Source organism: Neopsephotus bourkii, unplaced genomic scaffold, assembly GCF_033783945.1.
Source record: "Neopsephotus bourkii isolate Nb327-2 ecotype Australia unplaced genomic scaffold, CSIRO-AGI_Nbou_v1 NB_1768, whole genome shotgun sequence".
Lineage (NCBI taxonomy): Eukaryota > Metazoa > Chordata > Aves > Psittaciformes > Psittacidae > Neopsephotus > Neopsephotus bourkii.
The window spans coordinates 11973446-11993685 of NW_026902242.1; the positions used below are offsets into that span (position 1 = coordinate 11973446).

Consider the following 20240-nt stretch of genomic DNA (forward strand, 5'->3'; position numbering starts at 1 on the left):
ACTTTCATGGAATTAAACAGAAGGAAGGACTGGCACCGAATGCCTTTGAAGAATCCAGATAAGATCTTTCCAGCAAACAGACTGGTTTGTCTGTTTGCTGGAAATGATCTGACAAGCGACGGAAAGAAATAAGGAAGAAGATTCAGTTCTGCACACACAGCAGAACAAAACCAGATCTATTTTTACTACATGGCTTCTACTGTAGCCCAACACTCCTTCAGACACTTCATTTTGCTTGAGGAAGTGCCCACCAGTTCTAGATTCATATGGGCACTTTCTGTTCCAACAGATCTCTGTAAACGTTCCCACTGCCCAGTGGCTGAGGAAAGTACCTTACAGTGGACCTGCTATATCCCCAACCATCATCTCCAAGCTGACAATGGCTTTGCTACTGTAAGATATACATATGTTGTATGTATTCCTCATATTCCATGAACAGCATTCAGCAGAGTTGATTTCAGTTTTATTTATTCTGGTTTAACTTTGTAAGTCTGCTTGTTTCAGTGAAGATGCTGCTGTACTACATCCAGCCAGGACCAACATGGCTTTGATTTATCTAACCAGGAAGTTTTTGGCTGCAATCCACTTCTTTTCAAGTGGTTAGAGAATAATGACTTTTGAGATACTTGAGATGAACAGAAGTAGGACTACATTCTTTAGTCTTAATTAAAGAATTTCATTGGCTGGCAACAACTTCTGCTTATTATATCCCAGCTCAAACTTTGAGAGAACTGCATTCTTCATTACTACTAAAATAAAATGGAGATTGTTATAATAATTTGCAGGGATTTTTGTACAACAAGTAAACAGCAATCAGAAATCAGTTTGCATCCTGAATTGCATCATTTCTTCTTGGGCTAACACAGAAACATGATGTTTTAGAGGAAACCCACACAGTGGCTTGCCAACACTATTTAATTGTGTCTCAGTTTCAGACATTACATGACAACTTCTCTATAGAGAGAGGAATGCTTTCCCTACTTTTATTAGAATATCTGCAAACACCAGGGAGCTGAGACTGATTTTCCTGTCTTCTTTTAAACCTGCACATCTTTATGCCAAGACTCTGAATCAGCCTGAAGAATTCCAGGTCTTCATGCGTGACTGCTCCTTTTCTGAAATCACTGATGGGCACCAACACTTCCATTAACCACAAACATGTGGTTACACATGCTTACAGTAAACCTGGCTTCCTGAAAATAAGGGATTTTTACAAAATCATTAAGGAAAGTTCTGAGGAATAGACACATCATAGTTGAAAGCTGCTGAGCTTTCTACTGTAGTTGATGAAATTATGAGCAAGCAGGTTGCACTAGGTCTCCAGAAGTCCCTTCCAACCCTGTCAGTTCCATGTGAACCATTTTCATTTTAGCTGAGCCCGTTACTACAGTGCTGGTAAAGCAGTCATTTCAGGGAGTATATCAGAAGTACTGTCCTACCAATTCTGGAACATTTATTGCCATTCAGTAATAAAAAGATCCTTACAGTTTGTGGGAAGATGGTTAGTGACAGTAAAAAATGGTAAGTGGAAAGTATGAGGAAAAAGACTGCAAAGTACAACTGAGATTGCATTAAAAGAAAAGAAAGATATTTATTTACTAACTTCATGAAAAAAATGAATCTAAAATCTCTAGTGTTACCACTCTACTGCACACTCAGTCACTATTTCTTCAGAACCCCCTACAGAGAAATGTGAACATGGTCCTGAATAAAACCCCATGCTCTGAAATGTGTTCTGTCGTCAAGGCTGAAAACAGTTTAAACACAGAAGAAACTCCCTTGTGCAGAACAGAGCTCGAATGTTATAATGCATGTTCAGCTGCCACAGGAACATCTGCAAAAATTGCTACTGGCCTCAAAAAGTCCTGGTGTTTTTAAGATCTTGACCTCAACGAGGGGTCCAGTGATTCAGCCTTTCATATTGCAGTCATGCCCTCATTTGAGGGCATGGGTCATGCCTCATTTCTGTTAATCTTCTCTAATTAGTTCTGCTTCTCAAGTGAAGTGTTGCAATCTAACATTTTCCTGTGCTAATAGTGAGGGCTTTGCTTTCATGTTCAAGGTCAGTCCAGCACTTCACCTTGTAAAACACGTTTGTCCTCCTAGCACTCACACCTGTACATTTAGTTTAACTTTAGACTCTCTCAAAGACTTTTACTGGCTTTAAAGTTATCATTAAAGGTGTGATAGTGCCCAAAGCCAGCAGTTATGCAAGTCCAGAGGAACAGGCTTCTTTTAGATTCTTGCTGTTCCTTGCAAAGGTGCAGAGAAATTCTTTTCCATAGTAAAATTTTTAGCTTTTTCTTTGTGAAGAGCATTACATCTTACAGAACATAAGCAGATTGAGCCTCATAGTCTGCAAGTAGGCAGCATCTCAGTTTCGCAGGTGAGAACGCTGAGCTGGAGAAGGGCAAGTTGAATGCCTTGTTTGCAGTGAGAGAGCTGTGAGTACAATCCAAATGATCTCCATCTTCAAACCACTAAATATAGATCTTGTGTTTCTCACTTCATATGTTATACACACATATAAATATAGATATATTGAGGGGAGGGGATACACACATTTTTCCAGATTTTTGTTGAGCCCGAGAGATCTGTAAGTATGGCAAATATTTGTCCTTTTTTTTTTTTTTAAGATAAAACAATTGTTTATTCATTCTTCCAACAAATCTAGGCAAATTTCATTGCTAGCTGTAAGGATTTTTTTTGTATATCACTTCTTTTATTTGATCATCCTTAACCTCCTTTTGTGAAGGTATCAATACACTCTCTGCAGTCACTAACTTGCCATATTATAGACTATCCTTTGTGAGGATTGGTGAGATTTAGTGACTGCTAGAGGCACACAATGGCTGAGGTGTGAACACTAATGGAAGGAGGCATTTGGGCCCCAGGCAAGAAACACACTCTTCTCCAGCTGATGCTCAATTCAAAATGGCAGACTATTTTCAGGTTAACAAAACGTAACTGGGCAAACTTCAGCAGTTAGATTACAATCAGTTTAAACGGCTTACTTAGAGCATTGCTGCTGCAGCTGTGGATAAAATTTACAGTTAATCTAAAAGTCACCCATGCTGTTGCAGATTGCAAATAGACATAAACCAGGGATGGCATAACGACAGAACAGCAAGCATTTCTATGGATATTCGCAGTTATTTCGTAGGCAACAAGTAAGAAAATCTGTTAACTATTCAACCTACCTAAAATAGAATAAATGATAATAAAGATGCAAATGCAATATATGGACATAGAATAGTTAGCACTAATATATAAAATAGAATAGTTAACATCTAATTCTTAGATCTGAAAATACTCTCCCTGAACTATTTTGAGGAGTTTAGAGTACATTATTCCCTGGAAACGATTCAGGAGTTCATTTTCCTTAAATCTCTTCAGCTGTATTTATAAAGTCATTTAGAACCCCACTATCAGTGGGGGCTTTATTTTTCCAGAATTAAGATGATATTGACTACTGTCCATCTAAGCCCTCTTATACCTGATTATCCTGATGTGCAGAAACAGGACAAAAATAGTAAGAAACTCCTTCATTCTCCCCACCTCTAAGGCTGAGGAGGAAGCCCCAGAACACACATAAAAAGAGCAAACCACAGACCCACTGCAAAAACAGTCCTAAATTTTAAATCCTAACAACTGCTCTAAAGGTGTGTAGCACCTTACTCTGCAAATGCCTTCAGTAGAGCAGGTAGTACTGCTGTACAGATCTTTGGTGCCAGAATTGAGTCTCATAAGAGTTGTACCTCTGTCCTGTACTTGCCCCTGTGCAAATGTGTCCGTTTTCCAAGGATATTTCAGAAAAAAAAACCCCAAACCAAACAATCCCCTGTGAGGCTGAATTAAGTATGTGCCTAGAGTCTACACTGCCTTGGGAGCAGGATATTTGGCACCTTGCAGTGCTGAACTCCGAACACAATTAGATCATGCTTTAGACTGTTGTCACAATCACAGTGTGCAACAAGCAGAGGTTGTGGCTCAGACACTCAAGAAAGTATCTTGGAATTATGTCAGCTGGAAAAACCTTCCTCTAGGTGGGCAATAGGATATCTTTCCATGCACTTTAGAAAGAGAAAAATATGGGTTTTATTCCTGTTCTTCAGTTTTCTCAGAAGTATGCTTGTTACAAGTTAATATGTCTGAAGTTTAAATCTCAGTGGTGATGTATTGATAATATTAGGGACTGGAACATGGTCTAGAAGACATTACAGGGCAAGAGTTAGGGAGAAAAGGCATCCTTGTAAATGGCTTTAAGTGCTTCTTTGACTCCAGGTTTCTTCCAGACATGTTCATAGTGTAATAACTTAAACGAAATTAAATGTATTGCTCAGCACAGGGTGACAATGGTTTTATCATCGAAATATTTTCCCTACAGAGCACTCCAAGTACTGACAGCTCTTTCCTCTTCCCCTTCTTCACACCATTACCCTCCTATATTTGCCTTGACACTGTCTTCACATTGTCTTGACATTGTTCTGGCAGTTACGAAAACTCAATCACTGCAGCAAACAGCCATGACAATACAGAGAAGAAAAAGTGTTATGAAACTTCTTAGGAACTGTGAAGAATTACAGACTAGTGAAAACAAGATTCTGCTCTTTCAAAACTACATACCTAGTGAGTTTTTAATAAAAACTGCTTTATAAAAGCCTTCAGCCAAGGCTGGCAAAAGCCATCGCAAAGAAATCAGTTGGCAGTTATGAAATCTGTAGCTAAAATTCAGATGTTCTTAAATGACGATCCCTCTTACTTCCGTGAGTTCCGGTCCTTTATGAAAGGTACTTCAGCCCACTTCCCGGGGAGCAGGGCATGCTGGATTACTGTGAAATGCTGGCTCCAGAGACACTTTCTCTTAAGCATTCCATTCAAACTGTGACCCCTTTGGGGGCCAGCCAGGACAGAGAGATATCAGAGAAAGAAGAATATTGCAACAGGTTAGCTGGAGCATTACTTCCCTTTGCTAATAATAAAAACAGAATATCAGTTTGTTGGTTCACAACTTAGACGAGAGTAGCCTAGAAAGAAAGCATCGCTCCCTCACAATCAATCTATCAAGTGCCAAGCGTTGTGGTAATAGATAAAAACATCAAAAACCCCAGCATGTGTGGGGTAAGTTTATCAACTGTGAAGTGTTCCTTTGGTTGAATTAAACTTCCAAGCAAATTCTGAACTATTTTAGGATAGTAGGGATATAATGAATTGCTTAGAGACCATGCATATACTTGACAAGTTAAGCTTTGTGATTCAACAATTTGACAAAATTACTACTGTTTTGAGTAGGAGTTCTGATCACCAGGAACCATAGAGGGGTGTGTGTGACTTTTTTTGTTGGGTGTTTTTTAGTTTGTTTGGGTTTGTTTGGTGTTCTCGGGTTTTTTTCCCATAAAATAAACCTCTTCATATATAGCTTTGATACCAAACCAAATTCTTGTTATGTACAAGAGTACCTAGATGATACAAAAATTACTTTTAAAAACGACTTCATATTATGCTTGCATGCACACAATCCATATCTTACCTGGAAAGCATAATGAAAACACATCCGTTGCAAAGCAGAATGGAGCTCATCAGCAGGGCATACTATGTTGCTCTGTAAGTGATGTGCAGTGTTCCCAGCAGATCAGACAACCACTACTTCTCCAGCATAGTTGTCCCTCTCCTGTTCCATTACTGCAGCTTGCTTTCTTCTCCCCAGTTTAATTATAGAGAGAAGACAGTCTGAAGCTTACTCCCTTTCCTGCAGAGCTCAGTCCTTTCTCAGAGAGCCTATGGACAGCAGGGCTGATGACCAGGCAGTAAACCTCTCTCCTCACAGAGCATAGGCTCTTAATCAGAATCTCCCGAACTTCAGGGCTAGCCTGGCAACAGAAACCCAAATGATGTTGCACAGACTTGAGCTCCAGAGCCATAAGAAACCTCAGCCTGTTCTCTCTTTGCCCTCTCCCATTAGTTCCCTAACCAGCCAAGGAGAGACAACAGGCTGGAGGTGCTAATCTGTAATCTGCTGCTAGACCTGCACCTGGCCCTGCATATCCACCCCAACAGGAATCAGACCAATGCTGCTGGGAAACTAAGCTTTCTGCTTCTCAGGTGTAATCCATGAATGCAATACATGGAAAATACAGTAATTCCCACATGTCTCTAGCATGTATATTTAGGATTGCAGGGTGAACAAAATGTCAGTAAAATCTTCTTTTGACATCAGAATGTACAAAAATAAACCATTCATCAAGAATGAATCAACACATTCAATAATGAGCACATGATGCTAAGAGTGAACCGAGCATGCACATATACATTCTGGTTAATTTTGTGCTGAATTTCATACATTCAATCATAACTAAAGCACGGGTAAGACACAAACAGAACAGAAGGAAAATTAGCCTGAAGAATTATTGGTAGAAACAATATGTTTCAATTCATCCAGAGAGAAAATTAAACCTTAAAAACATCTGCCTGAGGTCACTTGAAGCATGGGCCGAATCCAATAAAGAAAAATGGCACAAAGGAGTGGGCTCCACATAAATGCAGGCACTTTTAAATTACAGACTGTAATCCATGGTTTACATGCTATACTGGATGGTGATACTCCAACTGCCCTGGCAAGCTGAATGACAAACATTTTGATGTATCCTTCCTACACTGCTATGCCTACAAGCTCCCTTGATTATTAATGGAATAATATTTGTTACAGTAGGCTACTACAACCAAATCAATACCAAAGTGTCTTGAAAGGACACCACAGCTGAATCTCTAATTAAGTAAGATATTTGGTGCCTTTCAAATGAGGAATACAGTTACAAAGCCTTATTCTGTTCAAGTCTATCTATAATTAATAATCCCAATGATCAAAGGGAATGCGATCCTAAGAGAAAATTGCTTTTGAGAATCCCCAGGTATTAAGTACCAAGAATTATTTCCCAATCTGTTCTTCAGTCTCTCAGCACAGTACGTTGTATGATGCCCTTTGGGTTCAAAAAACAAGTCCTGCCATAGAGCTCTCTGCAGAAAACGCTCCCAGCAAGATAGTCACTAAATATTTATCACATATTCATTATTGCCATGAAATCTTGATTTTTTTCCTGGCTAGACCTTTACTGTTACACAGATCTCATTTATTTATATACCATAATTTAATACAAAGCAGGGTCATGATTCTGCGCTATAATATACTCTGTACTGGTAAGTATGGACTAGTATCCAGCTGTGAGGAAGGACCCTTTCCGTTGCATAAGGTATTCTTTCTGCTTTTTCATCAATGAATGGCACCAAAGTTTCTACAGATAGAGCTGTGGAGGCTGCAGTTCTCTCCTCCTAGTCTTATCATCTTATCTTCCACTCCCCAGCCTCTACACCACCAACATCCTGAGCAATTCCTGTGTTTTAAGAGCAGATTTGTGTGACACAAAACACCACTGTCACTACAACAGGGATGACTAAAGCTTATATCCAGGGGAATAGCAGGCCAGAGAATCTTTATTGTCATCTGGGTCATTTTGTGGAGTGTGGGCACTTCAACAGAGCTCCAGAGGCATCTGTGTTTTACCCCCTTGAGCTGGTGTCATGAGTGACGTTGTCTTCTGGGGATATAGGAGCTGCAGGCTTACTTGCCAGCCACACAAACTTGTAACTTCCCACTGCTGCTTGGTAAATCAAAGTCTGCTTTAGATCAGGCCCCAGAGGAAGAAAAGAAGACTGCATGGAAGAAATCTAAGGCGGAAATGTGAGAACTACGAAAGGAAGGAGAGACGAGTTCAGATCAACCACTTACACAAATTAAATAGAGGAAATAAAGGAGAATAATAACAGGGAAATAAAATGATTTTTAAAAGCTCTGCGAAATGTCACCACGATACTGATTGCTGCTGGAGAGTGTTTATTTATTCATGGTTTTAAATTTTGTATCATTTTACTGGCACAAATCTTACTGATCCAATTTTGATGAAGGCTTGCTGGATACCTCTTCATTTACAGCAGATATTTAATGCCCTAGTGGCAGGTGTTTTTGTTATAAATCACACCACCATATTAGGCTTATAGAAACAATTTGTCTTTTGCTGATATATGAGAGGCTTATTACTTAGCATGTTCTCCAAGGAAGGCTCTTAGGGAAAGGTGGAGGTAGTAGAATAACATCTCTGTGCATTATATAGTGTGTTGAGGGTGAACATAGAGTTTTGCCATTAATCAGTAAACAGTTCTTGAAATCAGGGGAGAGAAAACCATGGTGGTCTGTGGACTGAGACTTGTAATTTCATGTCATGTAGGTTAGAGTCTTATTAGGATCTTCTTCTAATCTTACTCTGGAAATAAAATGTTGTAAAATCACAAAATAAATCCATTCTTCCTCTGTTACAAGTCAGTAGATTTTTGAGGATGCTACAATATAGTCTTATTTGCAGGTCAGGAATGCAACTACATTGTGGCAAAGCCATGACCATGAAACTAGCATTCAAAAGACTAGCCCTTTACAAAAGTTCATATTATAGCATCCTTCTATTGGGCCTGTGATTGATTTTTATCTGTATGAGGTCAATGAGGGCAACTTGTGCAGATCATGATCACATCATTATTCTTCATCAGTCTCAGTGTTATGACTTTGGCCTTGCTGGTAACTGCTCTCAGCACAGGAGCTCCACAGGAGAGCAGACAGAAACCCTGGCTGCGCCAGTTCTCCCTGTTAAGACTCTAGCCTGTCCCATGATACAGGAACTGTGGCTTTTCCCAAGTGGTCTCTAAATCCCAATTGGTAATTAGCTCATGCAGAGCTAATTGTAGGTGATTTTATTGAAAAGGATTTAGTAAATAGCAGAAAGGGCTGGAATGTGAACTCTACAAAGTTCAGGGTGGAAAAGAATGACCTTGCTTTCTCTGTACTAACTGTGCATTATAGCCGCACTGAGCCTTTCTTCTGGTTCTGGTGGCATTTAAATCACAGTGTACTCTATTTCCAGTAACAAAATGCTGATCTGCCACAGGGCTGATTACTTTTTTAAAGTCTGGAGAGACAGGAGAAACAATCAAGATTTTAATATGAGAGTATTGTTACATAGTATATAACTAAAATAGTGTGTGAGGAAAGGACTATACGTTCAACAAGCCTGGAGCATGACAAACATGACTCCGGTGGAGCATTCAACAAGCATGACTCCGGTGGCTATGGGTATCAGTGTGATGTTAGTCTAAAGCTGGAGCTGATCTTGCCATTCTGCTGCATTTTGTTGGCTTCAGCAACATTTAGTTCTCAGCTGTGTTACTGAGAATCTACTAGAGGCAATCTCAACATCTGCACACATCAGTACACAGCTTTGCACCTAGAAACTGTAAAACATTCATTTCCCTAGAGACTTCAAAGTAGAGTGTAGCACACCAGCTGGGAAAAGGAACAGATCTATAAAAACCTTTACATGTTTTGTCACGTTTTTTGACCTTGTTCTAGCATGTTAAAACCCACCATTTTCTGAATGTACATTTTATTGCTAGAGATTTGACGCTGCGGAAGAGATATGATGCATCTGATATGATGTGCCTTAACGGGATCTTCTGGTTATCCAAATGCCATAAAAACAAATTCTTGTCAAGGTTATGTTAAATTGTGAGTCATCAAAACCTGGTTCTGAACATATTCCTGTGTGATACACCTGACAGTAAGATTTTCCCCCTTATTCACTAGTGTAGTAGATTTGACCAGTGAGCATACACACACTTGATTGAAGCCAAGATATAAGCATGACTTAGATAGGCAAAAGACCTAATTTTCTGAAGTCTGTGACTTGCAAAGTGGGGCTGAAAAAAATCTCTCACTAAAGAGAAATTTTTGCCCCATGTTAAAGGCTGGTATGACAAATTCCTAACAACCAGGACTTTAAGCCTATCTGGTTTTGACTCACAGAAAGAAATCACACCTCAGTCAGCATTAAAGGCATTTGAGGCTATATTTTAAAATCACAGCACCTTTATGTGCTACTGTATATCAGAAACACTGCTGTATGCTCTTTTCCTATTAAGATAAGAGGTAATGAAGAGGAGGAAAGAAATACAAATAAAGGAAACTGAAGAACATACCTTCTAACAGCTTTCAAAAGCAAACAACACATGGACACAGAGCTTCGACCTAAAGTCCATTTTGAACTCATTTTTTAGCCCCTCTAAACCAAGCTCAGTAGATCAAAGATTTAGCAGTAACAGGCAGCATTTCTGACTGCTTTTTCTTTCCCATGTTCATAATCGAGCACAGTAGTAGCATGGCTGCTTGCATGTTCTGACCTAAATGAAATCTCAGCACTGCAAGTCAGTGGTAGCTGGTCTGCAGTGAGGGGGAGCATCTCCCAGCTCAGCAAAGCCCCCAGCTCCTTGCTGAGGCTGAATTCAGTGGGAGCCAAGAGCTCAGTTGGAGCTGGGTACCTCTGTCTCACACAAAGGCAAAATACCATAAACTCTTTCCAGACCCCAGAGAAGCTGAGACCTTGTGGCTCTCAAGGTGAGATTTGGCCTCTTTGAGAGGCAACAGCTCCTTTGCTCCCTATTTTCCACTGTTTAGAATTCAAACAGAACCAGGAGCAACTGGATTTCACCCAAACTCACAAACTGACAGTTTTATGCTGTGTTACTCCCTCTGTGTTCCTAAAAATTCCCCTATTGCTGCAAAGAAGTGAGACCATGCATTGGTCTTTCTGCAACCCCTTTCACCTCTGGCACAATTTCCCTCATTTATTTTGACACGTTTGCTTCCAAAGTGTGTGTTTTAGCCTTTTTCCTTAGTGTAGCTGTGAATACAGGTGGTATCTTTCCAACTCCAAGCATTGCTTTCATTTTTCCACTTCCCCAGCACCACTTGCACTCCTCACTGTGCTCTGGTATCAGGTTTGGAAACAGCAGATTGTGTCTATTAATTTTAAAAGGCTTGATGCTGCCATGTTTGTTCCTCTGGAGAACAAGGCAGGAGCCACACCTTTCACAAAAGCAGTACAAATCCACGCATCCCAGCAAGCCCATCTAGGCATGCTGAGAAACCTCACTAATGACAAGCAATACAGGATAACATTTTAAAGTATAAAACATAATTCACACTCCTAACTGAACTACGTGAGGTTTTTTTCTCTTTCTTTTTTTTATATCTGCAAAACATTTCATATCACAGGAGAGATCTTTACATGCTTCGCTCTGTATCCTGAGTTTATGCTGGGAACGACCCCAGTTTTAATGAAGCCCTAAGAGCAGCACAGACAGGAAAGGCATTGATTGAATCATTAGGACAAACACATTTAACCTGCAAAATCACCAAATATTTCCTATAAGCAATCAAGTTTAACACTTAAATAAAACTGTTTCAGATTTTGAGCACAATACATTCTCCATGTTATTTGCCACTGGAAAGCTGATAGAATGGCAAACTTGAAGCTGGCCCCCAGGTTCCCACCACCATGCATCATGATTGTTGCTCACCTGTCCATTTATCTCCATGTCCCTGTGCAGGGGAATCCTGTTTTGTAGTATTAAGCCTAAATTCTGCTGTGTGAATTCAACTTAAAAAGAAAATCCATTGCCTCTAAAGGGAGAAGAAACCTTTTTAACACTCAGGTATTTACTCTTCTTCAGACTTAGAAAATAAGAACATGGGGACACATCATGAAACTATTAAAGAGGAAAGTTAAATTGAGATAGAATGTATACAGTAGTGGAGATTGCACAGCAGAACTCAGTTCAGTTCCTACATCAGTGTTTGCAACATTTACTGTAATGGATATCAGCTACCTTCTGAGTTAGATCAGCCACTGTCCTGCAGAAACAATAATATCTGTGCATAGTAAAAGCATAATGATCATCACTATGCACTATCAACTTAAGCTGCAGCTCTGTAGTGCTAAATGTAAAGAAACAGTGGATAAACTCTTTTATTCACATTAGAAACCAGTCTGTTTTCATTGCTGATAGCACTGTGCCTTGATGTCTAATTAAACCAAAAATCTCCAAATTCAATCCATAGGAGCCCTGTTGAACTTTTAGGCCTGGTTCTCCTCTTGTTTCCAACACAGACACTGCAATATGAAGTAACATGAAGTGAGAGCCAAAAAAAAAATATTTATTTTTAGAAGAAAGCATTAATCTCATTTTTTATATGTTTATTTTATTTGTCCTGCACTTTTGCAAGAGCCAGAAAGCAGCCAAGAGTGTGCTCATGTGCTCACACCAAGTGAGTGCCTTCAACTACCGCACCTCACCAGTATGGGATAAAACAGTCAGTGCATGGCTGCTTTGTAGGGAAGCCTGTCAAATTGTTGCTGTGTTTAGTACAATCAGTCATCACAACTGTCAGGATGACTGCTGCCGCTGAGGTGCTTATAGGGTAAGGAAGCCTGAGACAGCACAAAGGTAAAATGACAGGAAAGGAAGATGGCAGCCAGCAGTAATGGTGCCCACTCTCAGGAAACAGCACCAAATTACTGTGAGCTTACAGAAACATTTGGGGACCAGTGAAATGGAGACATTGATTTAATAACCAGTTCTGTAATTTAAATCACAGATCATTTTAAGTGTTTCCTAAACAACATTTGACATTTTAATGCTATTCAATTGTCATTCTTACACTAATATACGATAGTTCTGCTTCACAACATGAGTTGTTAATTTACTTTCCTTGGTTTTGCTGATTCAAATGTACCTGAAAACAAGATTGGCTTTTTTGATAGAAATGAATATTTGTATAACCGCCTTTTTTCTTTCCTGCCTGTGTGCAGTGGTGGTTACTATGGTAATAATCATGATTCAAGATTTAAAGCCTGGAAGTGGTTTCTATAACAACATATTAGGATGTTTTGGGCACACAACTGAAGTTAAAGAACCAGGATTAACCCTTTATGACCACAATATTTGTAGGCACTATGGCAAGCACTTGCTTGTTTGGCGAAAGTTTGTTCGTACCATCCCAAGGTGTGCAGACTGAGTAGTAATTCTGGCTGTGGATAGAGCAGGTCAGGTCCTTGGGCAGATGCTTTCCTCCTTGGTAAAGCTTACAAAAGAGAAATGGAACCACACTAACTACAAGCTGCTCATTACATTAAATAATTAAAACAGTATTCAAATGTACTGGGAGATGGGAAGGGGTGAAATAACTTGAGTGCAATGTTTAGGAAGTCTGAAGCTTTGGTCTAGAAATCAGAACTGTGTGAAAAACCTGAAATGATCTATTTGCAGAGAATCTCAATGAAAAAGCTATTTTGAGGGCTGAGATAGCCCCTTACCTGGCTGCTTTGTCCAGAAGGCATGGTTTTGTGTCCTTTTCTTCCCCATATGCCAAATGCTGATCCACGAATAGCATCTTTCTGCCTCTCAGTCATGGTGAAGATGTCTGATTCCAGTATCTGTCACTGCCAATTATGCAGCTGTGCTCATCTCTTTCCTAGTTCTTCAAGATACATCAAGATTGAATGTATATGCACACCCACAACTTTCTAAGGTTGCCTTTGCAAGGAAATTATTGTCATAGTGAAGAACTATTTTCTGTGTCACAGTGCACTACAGATAAATGGAGATACATTTACTTATACCAAAGCCAAGCATTCTTCAATGCAACCCTAAATGCCTTGGGCAATATTTTAATATTTCCAGTTAAATGCTAATTATTTCAAGATCTCACTAAAGTCACAGAGCTTGGTATTTCAGTGATACAGATTCGCACACTTGTTCTAAAATCCCAGGGGCCAGTTTTAAGCAAGAAATGAATACAAGCATTGAAGGTTCTCATTACTAACTCCAGACACTGGGCTATCTAAACCCTTGCTACCGTCATGTTATCCCATGAGCTTATAAGTGAGCTTATTTGATCATAAGGTAAGCCTTCAGTTGTGAACAAAAGCTGTATGATGGTTTTGATTCAACAGAAAACAGATTGAAGTAATAGCTTTAAGAGAGGCAATGGTTGCTTCATTTATCCCAATGAAATTTTATCTTTTTATAGACTGACTACAACCAAGATGTCAATTATAAAAGCTATTTTAGCAAATTAAAAACAACAAAACCCCCCTATCCAACACACATTTTCTGAGTTGTTAAAAAAAACCCAACAAAAAATAACAACAAAGCAAACAAAAATCTCAAATCACAAATGCATACTTTTTTTTTAATATTTTAAACTGTAATTTGGTATTTTTTTCCTTTGGAGTATTTTTTAAGTTTTGTTTCTCAACTCGTAAACCAACATATTGGGCTTTTGCTATCCCTCTATTTCCAAACCATATGAGTTAATAAAACATCAGGTTTTGCTGTGAACTGCTGTATCTGCATTAGCTGGTGCAGCTTCCTAGTTTCAATTCAAACATGTGAAGTAGTAACTCTTTGTTTTAAAAAAACATAAGTAAAAGGGAAAAATGCTCCTCAAAGCACAGTAAATTCGTCGACGCTGGTGTCTATATGGGTATGAAGTGCTCCATCTTCTGTGAGAGTTTTTCCCCCTAGAAAATAGACTGGAACTGTTAAGAAGCTCAGAAAATCTCTGCAGTGTATCTAAAAGACCCTGAAGCTGTTAGTGTTGGAGCTTCTGTGAAGCTTAAGAGTTCTCCTTCAGGGGAAGAAGGCTCATTTGAAGAACAGCATTGCAAATTACAAGCAGCCTCCAGGCACGATGAGATGATTAACAAAGTGCAGGCATGACCACGGTCTGGAGAACTCCAGTTCATAACAACGTGATTAGCAGTGACTGAAATTTGATATTAGATTTTGCTGTTGATTATGATATTTCACCAACTTGTAGGAAAAGTGCTGCCAAACAACATCTAGGAAAAGAAACACACCTCCAAACTGTCAGAACAGATATACAGATGAGCTCTTCAAAATTAGCTGCTTTACTGGAACCATTAGTTTCCTTGTCAGGAGTTAGAAAATCTGTGCCCTTTCAAAGATCTGCTTTGGCCCTTTCAAAACTGTTTATGTTAATTTTCCCAGTAATTTGATTTTGCTTTCTTACAATTATCATCGTGCATTTCCAACATCCTAAAAATTGCTTTGTGTTATTACTGTGCTTTCTGATCACTAAGAAGTCTTTATTGTCAAAATCATGCACTTTTAGTGCTGATTAGCTATATAAGTTCAATTATTCATACACCACCAAGATCACTTTAATGAATTTAAATAAGCTTATACAAAAGGAAAAAATTACTGTCTTTTTCTCAGCATTTCTTATACTTAATATTTTGTGCCAGTTCTAAAAGATCGAGGTATTGACACGTTTCTGGTAGTACTGATGATTTGCCACTAGATGTCAAGCTTTACTGTAAAGAATTTTACTTGCAAACACCTCATCTGCATCGAAAGGATTTAACCATGGGGTAAAATGCTTGGCACTAATTCTTCTTATATTAACATACCAACGTTTATAAAGAGACTGATAAATATCTCAAGTGTCAATCGTGTAAATCCAAAGAGATTGGCATTTTGTTTCCATTTTTCTAACATTACACACAAGTTTTAAGGCTCTCTGTCAGAACAAGTCACTGCTGAAGTGACCTTAATTGTTTGAGAATGAAAACAACTTCTCTGCATATCTGAGCTAGAGCACGAGGTCTTTTCAGGTTCTCTCTCTGAACCTCACCAAAAATCAAGCTCCCCCAGTCACTGAAACATTTTCTTAGAGCTCTTTCTGCAAATGAATTAGGGTATATTCTTTAGCCATCGGCTCAAACTAAGCCAGCCTTTGCACGAGACATCATCATACCCTGCCACACCACATTACAGAGCATGGGGGGAGTTCAGCTTCCACATGCTATGATCTTCTTCCTCATAGCTCTCAATAGCTCAGGAGGTTCCAAAACTATTGCTTCACATCACTCCGAGCAGCAGCAAAACTGAATTTCCTTGGGGCAGGAAGGGTGATAGTATAAGTAAATCGTCTCAAATAGGTAGAAAATGATGCTCTAACTAGCAATCTAGGCTCCAAGATTTTCTGATTTTCTGAAACCCATCAAAAACCAATAATGGCAATGTCCGGGTAAACTGCATACCATTTCCTAACCACAGTGTAATAACTGCATACTGTTTGGTGATCAGCTTTTTGAGGTGCAGTTTTGCTGCTGTGGCAAAACTACTCTAGCACTTCTAAAAATACTCTTGGACCTAGCCTTTAAATCACAAGTAAGCTAAAACTCAGCAGTGATTGTATCTCTGCTAAGACCTTCAGAACTCAAGAACTATACAAATAATAAAAAATATGGCACTGCATGTTAGAATGAAGATAAAAACGCCAAAAACTTTATTGCTTTGCTGTAAATTTGTAGCACAGATCAGACAAAAGCATCCTCTAAGGAGTACTGGGTTTATTGAACTATCTGTTTGCGTTTGCTACCTAAGAAATTTGTTTCCTAAAAGCTAGAGGAGTTGAAATTAAAAAAAAAACCCAAAACCAACTAATTAAAGAAAAAAAATCCAGGAAAGGTTTTCTGTTTCATGTTTTTTGCATTGTGGTGTCACCTTGGAAACAAATTGGTTGCCTTCACTACAGGCTGTGCTTTCAGGGTTTTCTTGCCTCTTCCCTCACTTTCGATCCACTATGACTGCCCCAGAGAGCTAGGAAGCTTTTTAACCCATGTTCAGAGCTAGTATGTTGCTATCAAAACTGCAGACTGGCAAATGCTTCAGTTTCTCTCACAGTTATTACAGGACACTGAATTGTTACATGAAAATTATCTCTGGAAAAGCAGTAATAATTAAGTAAATTGCTTCTGGTGTCAAAGTGCTCCTGCTTAAGAAAGACTTGAATGATTGACCTCACTTCTTGTAGTTTTCACACTACGATAGTTAGGTAACACAACTTTATCGTAGTTAATGTCTTCAGATTTGCAATGTTTCTTCAAACATTTGATGAATTTTAAGTAAGTAGACAGTCTGAAAACTCTTTAAAGTTGTGCAACCCCAAGAAAAATGTGGGATGCAAAAGTTCCTAAAGAATGCAGTTTTGCTCATTTTAACAGTAGTTAATAGGTTGCAGTAAAGCTCCTTATTACCCAGGCTAAAAAACCTAAATACATGGGTAATATAGAAAATTGAGTAAACTAGGACAGTGGAACATACATGGGGGGTGTTGAGAAGGAGAAAAGTCCATGATACTGGTGACTGGAGTGAGTAAGTCAGCACACAATGGCCAGTGTCTCTAATTTTGCATTCAGTGAGATGTATGCTGGGGGAATTACAGCTGATATTGCATTAAGATGAAGTATCTGATGAAGTGCAAAACTGAATGTTGACTGGTTTGGGGATGGTCATTTTAAAGGCAGTCTAAATCAGAGGTGCTATTTTTGTCCTGTTTTCTTTCACAGAACATGAGGTAAAGCTCCAGTTCTCCTTCTGGTAATCACGTTAGCTTGCTTTCTTAATCAGGTCTGTCACAGCCTGTATTAAATAAACTTAATCTTTACCAAAATCATACCTTCTCTAGATATTTCTTCTCTGCATCTCTGGTATATATGATCAGGACAACAGCTAAAACCAGTCTGAACAAAAACATTTCCAGGTTTTACTTATACATGCATAACCCTAACAAAACAATCAAGAAACTCTTCCTATGCAATCCTTAAGACTTCAGTTTTTTTAAATTATGACACTGTTGCTATCAGTGTTACTACATAAATCTCTATTCTGCTTGTTCAAACAAGTATTAATTATTTGACTCAGTGTACCTAGTCATGAGCATCTTGTTCATTCAGATTGGGTTTTTTTATTCCCAGAGGCACTGCTGCTGCTCTGTACATCTCAAGTCAGAAGGCACAATGATGAAACACAGATAACTTTTCTAACATCCCCATTTATTATCATAGCTTCATATCTACATAAGCTGTCTTTCCTAAGTAGTGAAGCCTTCTGAGGCTTTCTTCCTCCACTTCTTCCTGGGAAAAATGGATTAAGTTGTTTTAGCCATTAAAATATATGTTATGAAAATACACCTGCATTACTCAGTTTGTATTCTCTGACAATGCCAGTGGTCCGCTGTTATACTCAGATGTCCAGCCCTAGCCTCTCACTTTCCCAGACAACCAGAGATCTGTTCCAGGATTTCATCATCATTGGTTTAGCCCCAGTTATTGATAACTGTCTCAACAAGCTACTTCTCTTTCAGTGCCCCATCTCCTTCTCATAGTGTCCACCCTCCTGAATCTCAGCTCCAAGAACATGGAAGAAATTAGAGACTTGTGGTAGATAGGCCTGAATTTCTTCAAGAAGCGCAGCTTATCCCCAACAGCTTTTTGCACAGAAGTACACTGTCCTGCCATTCATTTTCAAGTAACTGCTGGAGAAGACATACCCTTCATACTTCCAAACAAGACTCCAGAATGAAAGTATAAACTGAAAGAAGAAAGCAGGATGTTTACGAGACTCTCATATAGGTCGTTTCATGCAATTTTCATTCTCCAGCCCACCAGTCTTTCCTTCTGAATTACTACATTCTCTCCAAGAACAATATTCAGCTTTATTCCATAGATTCTTGGCCAAGATATGCCTGCTTTTTTCCCCTCCCATGGTACAAATAACTTTTTTCTCTAGCAGTATGCGAAATATTTGTTTACAGTTTTACCCTCATATTTTGTGTAACGTCACATTGCAGTCACATTAGAAGTATGATGGCATTCAGATGTTTACTGTTCAGTAGAAGATTTCTTATAATAGGGTGAAAATCAGTTACAAAATCAAAAATTCTACCAGATACAACTCTTTTTTATTATACTCCAGCTAAGACTTTCCAATTTGATCAGTAGGAATTAAAATACTATACATGCACTTGGCTTTTTAGGTCAGTATTCGTGGTCCTTATCTTCTAGGTGGTTTCTGTCAGTAAATAAGTGTTGGCCTTTCTTCTCTTCATTAAGCATTGTCTATGACTTTTCATCTGCCATTATTTTATTCTGCTAGCACAGTAGTTGGAGGTAGCTCCAGGATTTCTTCCACTAGCTTCTCAGCATTCAAAAGGTTGACCTTTAGACCAAGATAGAAATAGAGCAAACGCCCCGTTTGCAATCATCTCTTTGGGTCTTATTATCTCCACAGCCCTGAGTCATTTTATATGTAACAAAATTCCCAAGTGCTGCAGGATGTGTACTGGTGATTAACACTGTTATTACTGACCCATACCAAAACAACGGTAAGTCATGACAGAAGCAACCTGATATTACGAGATGAATTCAGTGATTAATAGAACCCCATTGCACTCTTTACATCTGTGTCATATCTGGGTGACCTGATTATAGCACACATAAAAGTATGCAAGCTTCAGTCTAGCTCACTTGGTGTTGGCAAGGAAGCTGTGATTGCAGAGGATTCAGCCCAGACCAATGCACCTATTTCATGCATTCTGTATTAGGAACCTTGTTGCAACTGCCTAATATGCCCAACAGTAAATTCAAGACAGCAGGTACATACCTACCTGTGTGTGCTATGCTTATCTGTATACAGCCATTTCTTTCATTATGGAGACAATTAATCATGGTTAAAAAAAAAACAAACCAGAAACAAAACCAAGCCAAGATACAATTTCATGCCAAATTCTTGTTTTCTTTTACTGGAAAGAGCATCTTTCACTTCTTGCCCTGCGTTATCAGTGCTTCTCAGCTGTGAGTGGTGAACAATGCTGGTAACAGCTCCCTCCTCCTTGATTATGATGTGAGAAGTAGCTATTGTTATCCTCAGCCAGTCTTTACAGCAGCCAGACAACTCCAAAGTAGTCTTTAATTGCTGCCAGGAGCTCAGTTCCTGGAGGGTAAGGAACGTGTTTACACTACGTTCACCATGTCCTTACAGCCTCAGAGGCTGGAAGGCTCTCAGAAGACTATTTTGAATCTCAGGTGTTTGGGAGATTCTTTGTGGTGGAAATACTGTACAGGTGTCCAATTACTATTTATAATCAGGAAGTCAAAATCAGGGTGCATGATGGTTTGAACCACTTAGCTGAGCTGTAACTTCATCTGAGTCACTCAGCTTTGTTGAAATCTAATACAGAAAACTTCACCACAAAGGAGTAGAGAGCGGTACTGAGCTGAAATATGTGGTTTAACTCTTTTCTCTAGTAAAAAAAACAACAACACAATGTCTCAAATATACCTAAATGCATTCTACATTGTTGGGTACCTGTTGACAACTAATATTCTTGCAACTGTACTCTTAATATACTGTTAAGCAATCCTGACACTCCAGGCCATGGCTGTTAGAAGATGGAAATACAGGAAATAATAAACTACCTTTATTTTCAT

At 38.9% G+C, this 20240-nt stretch overlaps 1 protein-coding gene across 2 annotated transcripts in view; it reads left to right on the forward strand.

Annotated features, from left to right (window-relative positions):
• The window catches only part of CRB1 (crumbs cell polarity complex component 1), a 100842-nt gene that overhangs the window by 11955 nt on the left and 68647 nt on the right, over window positions 1-20240 (forward strand). The gene's annotated exons all lie outside the window — the stretch shown is intronic.